Below are 8,502 nucleotides of genomic sequence, written 5' to 3' on the forward strand. Positions count from 1 at the left end.
TCTGTCTCTTTTTGTGTCTGTCTGTCTTGCTCTATGTTTATCTTGCTCTGTGTCTGTCTGTCTGTTCTGTTTGTGTCTGTCTCGCTCTATCTCCCTTTCTCTGTCTGTCTCTCTGTGTCTGTCTGTCTGTCCGTCTCGGTGTCTTTCTCTTTCTGTGTCTGTCTGTCTGTCTTTGTCTCTCTGTGTCTCTGACTCTGTCCATGTCCGTGTTTATGTCTGTCTGTCTGTCTGTCTATCTCTAGCTCTGCCTTGATCCATCTGTCTCTCTGTCTGTCTGTCTTTCTGTGTCTGTCTGTGTTTCTGTCTGTCTCTGTCTCTGTCTGTCTATGCCTGTCCATGGTCTGTGTCTGTCTGTCTTTGTCTCTCTGTCTCTGTCTGTCTCCTCTGTCAGTCTGTCTGTGTCTCGTTCTCTCTTTCTTTGTCTGTCTGTGTCTGTCAGTCTACTTCTGTCTCTGTCTTTCTGTCTGTCCGTCTGTGTCTGCCTGTCCATGTCTGTCTCACTGTCTGTCTGTCTCTGTCTCATTCTGTCTTTGTCTGTCTCGGTCTGTCTGTCATCAGTCTACTTCTGACTTCTGTGTCTGTCTGTCTCTTTGTCTTTCTGTCTCTGTCTCCTGTGTCTGTCTGGGTCTCGTTCTGTCTTTCTTTGTCTGTCTGTGTCAGTATCTGTCTGTCTGTGTCTCTCTGTCATTCTCTGTCTGTCTTTCATGTCTGTCTGTCATTCTCTGTGTCTGTCTGTCTTTCTCTATGTCTGTGTCTGTCTCTGCCTCTGTCTGTCTGTCCATCTGTCTGTCTGTGTCTCTCTCTGCGTCCATCTGTGTGTCTGTCTCTGTCTGTCTTTGTCCCAGTGTCTGTCTGTTTTGCTCTATGTCTGTCCGTCTCTGTCTGTCTGCCTGTGTCTGTCTGTCTCTCTCTGTCATTCCCTGTCTGTCTGGCTCTGCCTCTGTCTGTCTGTCTGTCTCTCTGTCTGTCATTCTGTGTCTCTCTGTCTATACCTGCCCATGTCTCTGTCTTCTCTGTGTCTGTCTGTCCATCTATCTGTCTGTGTCTCTCTGTGTCCATCTCTGTGTCTGTCTTTGTCCCAGTGTCTGTCTGACTCTGTCTCACTGTCCCTGTGTCTGTCTGTCAGTCTCTCTGTCTCTGGGAACCGCGCATGCGCGTTGCAGGGCAGCGCAGCCCACTCCCGCGCAGGCGCAGATCTGTACCCCGCAGAGCCCGGGAGCACACGCATGCGTGTTCCTGCTCGGCGGGGGGGGGGGGGGGGGGGGGGGGGGGGGATGGGGAGGGGGGGGGAAGGACGGGGCGTGCTGGCTCATGCATGTGCGGTGCAGCGCGGAGGACCTCCCCCCCAGGTGGCACGCATGCGCAGTACCAACCAGAGCAACCGAGGGAATCCCACGCATGCACGCACCACACGCGCGGCCCGGACGGTACCGGCCGACTCACCCAGTGCGCATGCGCAATGCGGACGGAACCTCGATCCTCCGGGGTCCCCTAGGCACCTCCCGGCGGACTCAGGCTGTGCGCATGCGCAACTCGACCCTCCAGGGTCCGCTCTGCACCTCCCGGCCGATTCAACCTGTGCGCATGCGCCGTGGGTCCACACGCGGGAGGGCAGAGGGAACAAGCAGCCAAGGGACACGCATGCGCAGCGGCGCTCCGCCTGGAGTGCTAGGCCCCACCCCGCTGACGAACCCTGTGCGCATGCGCATTGGCGCAGGCTGGCTCAGCCCCTCCCAGCTGTCTAACCCTGTGCGCAAGCGCTATGGCGCTCCGCCAGGCCGGCTCAGCCTGTCCCCGCTGAAGAACCCTCTGCGAATGCGCAATAGCCCTCCGCTGGGAGCGTTCGGTCCCTCCCCGCTAACCCTATGTGCATGCGCAGTGGCGCTCCGCCGAGAGCGCGCGCATGCGCGCCCGCGTCTTGGCGCCGGCTGATGACATCGACGCGACGGCGACGGCGGCCGCGCCCGGAAATGCAGCCGTGGCGGGGCCGCGGAGCGTCGCCGCCGCCGCCGCCATGGCCACCGCTACGCCGTCCGCATCCGGAAGCGGAAGCGCTTAGGACCCCCGAGGACGCCGCCCCGGGCCGCCCCCGGGTCACCGTCGGTGCGTGGAGGCCTCCGGGACGCAGCGCCTTTAAGAGGCGGGGCCACGGGGAGGGCGTGGCTTTTGGGAGGGGCGTCGTGTCGCGGTGGGCGTGGTGTCGCGGTGGGCGTGGCCTGCAGGGGTGGAGCTGACGGGAGAGTCAGTGGGGGGCGTGGCCTGGAACAGAGGCCATTGGGCCGCTGGGGCTTGGGGGCGTGTTCTGGAAAGACACCATTGGGCGGCTGGAGGTAATGCCATTGGTCGGCTGGGCTGGTGGGCGTGGCTCGGAAGTAAAGCCATTGGGCCGCTGGGCCTAGGGGGCATGCATGGCCTGGCAGGAACTAGGCTATTGAGGGTCCTGGCTTTGGGGGCATGGCTTGGAAGTAAGGCCATTGGGCGGCTGGTCCTGGGGGGGTCGTGGCCTGGCAACAGTGATGCTATTGTGTAGTCTGGGTTTGAGGGCGTGGCCTGGGCGTGCTGCCATTGGATGGCTGGCCTGGGGGGCGTGGCCTGGCAGGAACCAGGCCGTTGGGTGCTCTGGCTTTGGGGACTGAGCACCCAGCACCTCCCCATGGTGACCCAGGATGGGGAATAAGCCCCCAGTACCTGCCCATGGTGACCCAGGACCAAGACTAAGCACCCAGCACCTCCCATGGTGACCTAGGGCCAGGACTAAGCACCCAGCACCTCCCCATGATAACCCAGGATGGGGACTAATCACCCAGCACCTCCCCATGGTGACCCAGAGTGGGGACTAAGCACCCAACACCTTCCCATAGTGACTCACAGTATCCCCCAAGCACCCAGCAGCATCCCATAATGACCCAAGACAGGAACTAAGCACCCAGCACCTCCCCAGGATGATCCCCAAGCACCCAGCACCACCCCATAGTAACCCAGGGCTGGGACTAAGCACCCAACACCTCATCATAGTGACCCAGGATGATTCCCAAGCACCCAGCACCATCCCATGACGACCCAGGGCTGGGACTAAGCAACCAGCACCTCCTCAGAGTAACCCAGGACCAGGACTAAGCACCCAGCACCATCCCATGATGACCCAGGACAGGGACTAAGCAACCAGCACCTCCTCAGAGTAACCCAGAACTGGAACTAAGCACCCAGCACCACCACCTGGGGAACAAGGACCGAGCCTAAGCATTCAGCACCTCTCCATGGAGACCGAGGATAGGAACTAAACACCCAACACCTCCCCATGGTGACCCAGGAACGGGACTTCACACCCAGCACCTCCCTACTGTTTACATGAGTCAGGTACTAAGCACCCAGCACCTGCCTATTACTAACACAGGACAGGTACCAAGCACCCAGCACTTCCCCACAGGGACTCTGGATAATCACCAAGCACCCAGCACCTCACGTGTGGGTCCTTTCCCTCCCCCTGACCCCATCCCAGGTTCTCCACGTGGCGCGATGACCACTGGTTGTACAGGATGATAGACTACATGCCTGGTGGCGAACTCCTCAGCTACCTGCGTGCCTGCCAAGATCCTGTGCGCACTGGCCTACCTGCAGATGAGCAGACCAGCAATGATGGGGGCCGCCCATCCATCCATCCATCCACCCATCCATCCATCCACCCATCCATCCATCCATTTACCCATCCATCCAGCCATCTATCCATCCACTCATCCATCCATCCACCCATCCACCCATCCATCCACCCATCCACTCATCCGGCCACCCATCCAGCCACCCATCCACCTATCCATCCATCCACCCATCCATCCATCCACTCATCCACCCATCCATCCATCCACCCATCCATCCATCCACCCATCCACCCATCCACCCATCCATCCATCCATCCATCCACCCACCCATCCATCCACCATCCATCCATCCAGAAAGTTCCAGAAAGTTCCCCCAAGGTTCCAGAAGGTCCCAGAAAGCTCCAGAAGGTTTCAGAATAACTCAGCACATTCCCCAGGCAGGCGTTCCCTCCACCCAGACACACCCCAACCCTCCCACCCCCCTTCCTTGGCCCAGGAATGATTTTGGGGGGGAGGGGAATGGAAGGAGGGTATTGATGATATTGGTATTGGTATTGGTATTGATACTGATCCTTTCATGGTCTATTGATGATAGGTTTTCCCAGGGGATCTGTTTGATCTTAGGACTTGAGATGCTTTCAGGACAACCCATGGAAGGTTCTAGAAATAAGCCAGGGCTGGGGCTGGTTTCTATTTCCTTTCCCCCCCTTCTCCCCAACATCTGGGACCCAGTTGCGTTCATCCCTTGGGATTCTCCTCCATGGGGGAAGTTGAGGATGGATGATGACATCACCCCTTCCCATGATCCTTTGAGGCGACTGGTCCAGGGTCCCTTGACTATTCTTGTTGTTGTTGTTGTTGTTGTTGATTTATTATGATGATTAGCTCATGTGCATGGTCTTGTCTTTCCCTTCCCCCCGCCCCAACCAAGCTTCTAGAAGCTTCTGGAACAAATTGCTGATGGATTTCCTGTGTGTGTGTCAGACTCAACCAGAACCCAGCGAATGGCTTCCTCTTCTCAACGCCTGGAAACCCGCCCAACACTTCCTGGAAGGGGGGAGGGGGAGGGGGAATGGAGGAAATGAATAATGAATGAATGAATTCCCTTCTTCCTTCCCTCCTTCCTTCCTTCCCTCCAATCCTTCCCTCCTTCCAATCCTTCCTTCCTTCCCTCCATCCTTTCTTCCTTCACTCCTTCCTTCCTTCCTTCCTTCCCTCCTCCCCTCCTTCCTTCCTTCCCTTCCTTCGTTCCTTCCTCCTTCCTTCCCTCCTCCCCTCCTTCCTTCCTTTCCTTCCTCCTTCCTTCCTCCTTCCTTCCCTTCTTCCTTCCTTCCTTTCCTCCTTCCTTCCTTCCTTCCTCTTTCCTTCCCTCCAATCCTTCCCTCCTTCCAATCCTTCCTTCCTTCCCTCTATCCTTTCTTCCTTCCTTCCCTCCCTCCTTCCTTCCTTCCTTCCCTCCCTCCCTCCCTCCTTCCTTCCTTCCTTTCTTCCTTCCTTCTTCCTTCCCTCCAATCCTTCCTTCCTTCCCTCCTTCCTTCCTTCCCTCCATCCTTCCTTCCTTCCTTCCCTCCTTCCTTCCTTCTTTCTAATCCTTCCCTCCTTCCCTCCTTCCTTCCTTCCCTCCTTCCTTCCCTCTAATCCTTCCCTCCTTCCTTCCTTCCCTCCTTCCTTCTCTCCAATCCTTCCCTCTTTCCCTTCTTCCTTCCTTCCTTCCTTTCCTCCTTCCTTTCTTGCGTCCAATCCTTCCCTTCTTCCTTCTTTCCTTGTCTCCAATCCTTCCCTCCTCCCCTCCTTCTTTCCTTCCTTCCTTCCTTCCTTCCCTCCTTCCTTCCCTCCTTCCTTCTCTTCTGTCCTCCTTTCCTCCTTCCTTCCTTCCTTCCTTCCCTCCTTCCTTCCCTCCTTCCTTCCCTCCTTCTTTCCTTCCTTCCCTCCTTCCTTCCTTCCTTCCCTCCTTCCTTCCCTCCTTCCTTCCCTCCTTCCTTCCCTCCAATCCTTCCCTCCTTCCCTCCCTCCTTTCCTCCCTCCTTCCTTCCTTCCCTCCTTCCTTCCCTCCTTCCTTCCCTCCTTCTTTCCTTTCCTCCTTCCCTCCTTCCTTCCTTCCCTCCAATTCTTCCCTCTTTCCTTCCCTCCTTCCTTCCTTCCCTCCAATCCTTCCCTCCTTCCTTCCCTCCTTCCTTCCCTCCCTCCCTCCCTTCCTCCCTCCCTCCCTTCCTTCCTTCCTTCCTTCCTTCCTTCCTTCCTTCCTTCCTTCCTTCCATCCTTCCTCCCTGATCCAACCCAGGGCCTAGGAGAAGCACCGAGCTCGGGGCCCACAGCACCCATGCTGGGTGCTGATAGCTGAGTCCTTCCTGTGTGCAATGTGGAACAGCAGCTGGGTGGGGGGAGGAGGGGCGCAGGGAAACTGGAAGCCTCTGCTGCTGTGGCTTTTTTTTCTCCTGCAGGCCCCGCATGAATCATGGCCTGGAGGAAGCTGGAAACATCTGAAAGGAATTAGCAGGAAATGAGACCAAGATGTGGGAAAAGCCTGCGCCTCCTCCTGCCCCTGTGGCTGCTGCTGCTCCACCTCCTCCTCTTCCTCCTCTTCCTTCCTTCCTTTCTTCCTTCCTTCCTTCCTTCCTTCCTTCCTTCCTTCCTTCCTTCCCTCCCTCCTTCCTTCCCTCCCTCCTTCCTTCCTTCCTTCCTTCCCTCCTTCCCTCCTTCCTTTCTTCGTTCCTTCCCTCCTTCCTTCCTTCCTTCCTTCGTTCCCTCCACTCCTTCCTTCCTTCCTCCCTTCTTCCTTCCTTCATTCCCTCCACTCCTTCCCTCCTTCCTTCCTTCCCTCCTTCCTTCCTTCCTTCATTCCCTCCACTTCTTCCCTCCTTCCTTCCTTCCTTCCTTCCCTCCTTCTCTCCTTCTTTCCTTCCTTCTTATGTCTTTCTGTCTGTCTCTGTGAGTCTCTGTATTTCTGTCTCTGTGTCTCTTTCTGTTTCGTAGTCTGTTTGTCTGTCACTCTGTCTCTGTCCATTTGTCTATGTCTCTGTGTGTCTGTCTCTGTATCTGTCTGTCTGTCTATCTCTGCCTCTGTTCATCTGTCTGTCTGGCTATCTATGTCTGTGTCTGCCTCTTTCTCTCTCTGTCTGTCTGTCTGTCTCTGACTCCATTTTTCTGTCTGTTTCTGTTTGTGTCTGTTCATCTCTCTCTCTCTGTGTGTCTGTCTGTCTGTCTCTGTGTTTCTCTGTATTTTTCTGTGTCTGTCTCTGTGCGTCTGTCGGTCTCTCTGTGTGTCTGTCTGTCTGTCTTCATCTGTCTGTCTGTCTGTCTCTGTGTGTCTCAATCTCTATCTGTCTCTGTCCGTTTGTCTCTCTGTCTATGTCTCACTCTGTATTTGTCTCTGTTTGTCTGTCCATCCGTCTGTCTGTTTCTGACTCCTTTTTTCTCTTTTACCGTTTCTCTGTCTCTATGGTTCTGTCTGTACGTCTGTCTGTCCCTGTCTGACTCTATGTCTCTGTGTCTGTCCATTTGTCTGTCTCTCTGTCTGTCTCTGTCTGTCCATTTGTCTGTCCATCTGTCTCTGTCTGTTTCTCTATTTCTCTGTCTGTCTGTCTGTCTCTGTTCATCTGTCTCTCTGTCTATCTCTATTTCTGTCTGTCTCTGTTTCTCTTTGTGACTTTCTGTCTGTCTGTTTCTCAGTCTGTCTGTTTATCTCTGTGTCTGTCTGCCTGTCTCTATGTCCATTTGTGTCTTTGTCTGTGTCTGTCTGTCTGTCTCTGGTTATCTGTCTGTGTCTGTCTGTCTCTCTGTCTCTCTCTGGGTCTGTCTGTCTGTCTCTGACTCCATTTTTCTGTGTTTGTGTCTGTGTCTCTGTCTGTCTGTCCCTGTATCTGTGTGTTTGTCTGTCTGTCTCTGTCTTTCTCTGTCTATCTGTGTGTCTGTCTCTCTCTGTGTCTGACTGTCTCTGTTCATCTGTCTCTCTGTGTTTGTCTGTCTGTATCTCTCTGCCTATCGCTCTGTGTCTATTTTTCTGTTTCTGTCTGTGTGTCTGTCCATGTTCATCTACCTCTCTGTGTGTCTGTCTGTCTCTTGTGTTTCTCTGTATTTGTCTCTGTCTCTCTGTGTCCATCCGTCTGTCTATGTCTGTGAGTCTGTCTGTCTGTGTTCATCTATCTCTCTCTGTCTGTTTGTCTCTGTCTCTGTCTGTCCATCTGTCATTCTCTGTGTCTGTCTGTCTCTGTATCTGTTTGTCTCTGTCTATCTGTGTCTGTCTGTCTCTGTGTCTGTCTCTCTGTCCATGTCTGTCTCTGTTCATCTCTCTCTCTCTGTCTCTGTGTCTGTCTGTCTTTCTCTCTGTCTGTCTGTCTCTATATTTATCTGTCTGTATCTCTCTGTCTGTGTTCTCTGTCTGTCTGTCTCTATATTTATCTGTCTGTATCTCTGTCTGTCTGTCTGTGTCTGTCTGCCTATTTTTCTCTCTCTGTCTGTGTCTGTCCCTGTTCATCTGCCTCTCTGTGTGTCTGTCTGTCTCTTGTGTTTCTCTGTATTTGTGTCTGTCTCTCCATCTCTGTCTGTGTGTCTCTCTGTGTCTCTGCGTCTCTGTCTCTCTCTGTTTATCTGTTTCTGTCTGTGTTTTGTCTCTCTGTCTCTGTCTGTCCATCTTTCATTCTCTCTGCCTGTCTGTCCCTGTCTCTCTGAGTCTGTCTGTCTCTGTTCATCTCTCTCTGTGTCTGTCTGTCTGTCTCTCTGTCTGTCTCTGTCTGTCTCTCTGTCTCTGTCTGTCTGTCTATACTTGTATGTCTGTATCTCTCTGTCTGTCTCTCTGTGTCTATTTTTCCTTCTCTGTCTGTCTGTGTGTCTGTCCCTGTTTATCTGCCTGTCTGTGTGTCTGTCTCTGTCTCTCTCTGTCTATCTGTGTGTCTGTCTGTGTGTCTGT

The 8,502-nt window shown here is 54.3% G+C and overlaps 1 pseudogene; it reads right to left on the reverse strand.

Moving 5' to 3' along the window:
- LOC122101180 overlaps positions 1–1,511 on the reverse strand; it is an 8,526-nt pseudogene extending 7,015 nt beyond the window's left edge.
- Between the last annotated feature and the right edge of the window lie 6,991 nt (positions 1,512–8,502).

This window comes from Dipodomys spectabilis, unplaced genomic scaffold (genome assembly GCF_019054845.1).
Source record: "Dipodomys spectabilis isolate Male_0828 unplaced genomic scaffold, ASM1905484v1 ptg000637l, whole genome shotgun sequence".
Taxonomy (NCBI): Eukaryota; Metazoa; Chordata; class Mammalia; order Rodentia; family Heteromyidae; genus Dipodomys; species Dipodomys spectabilis.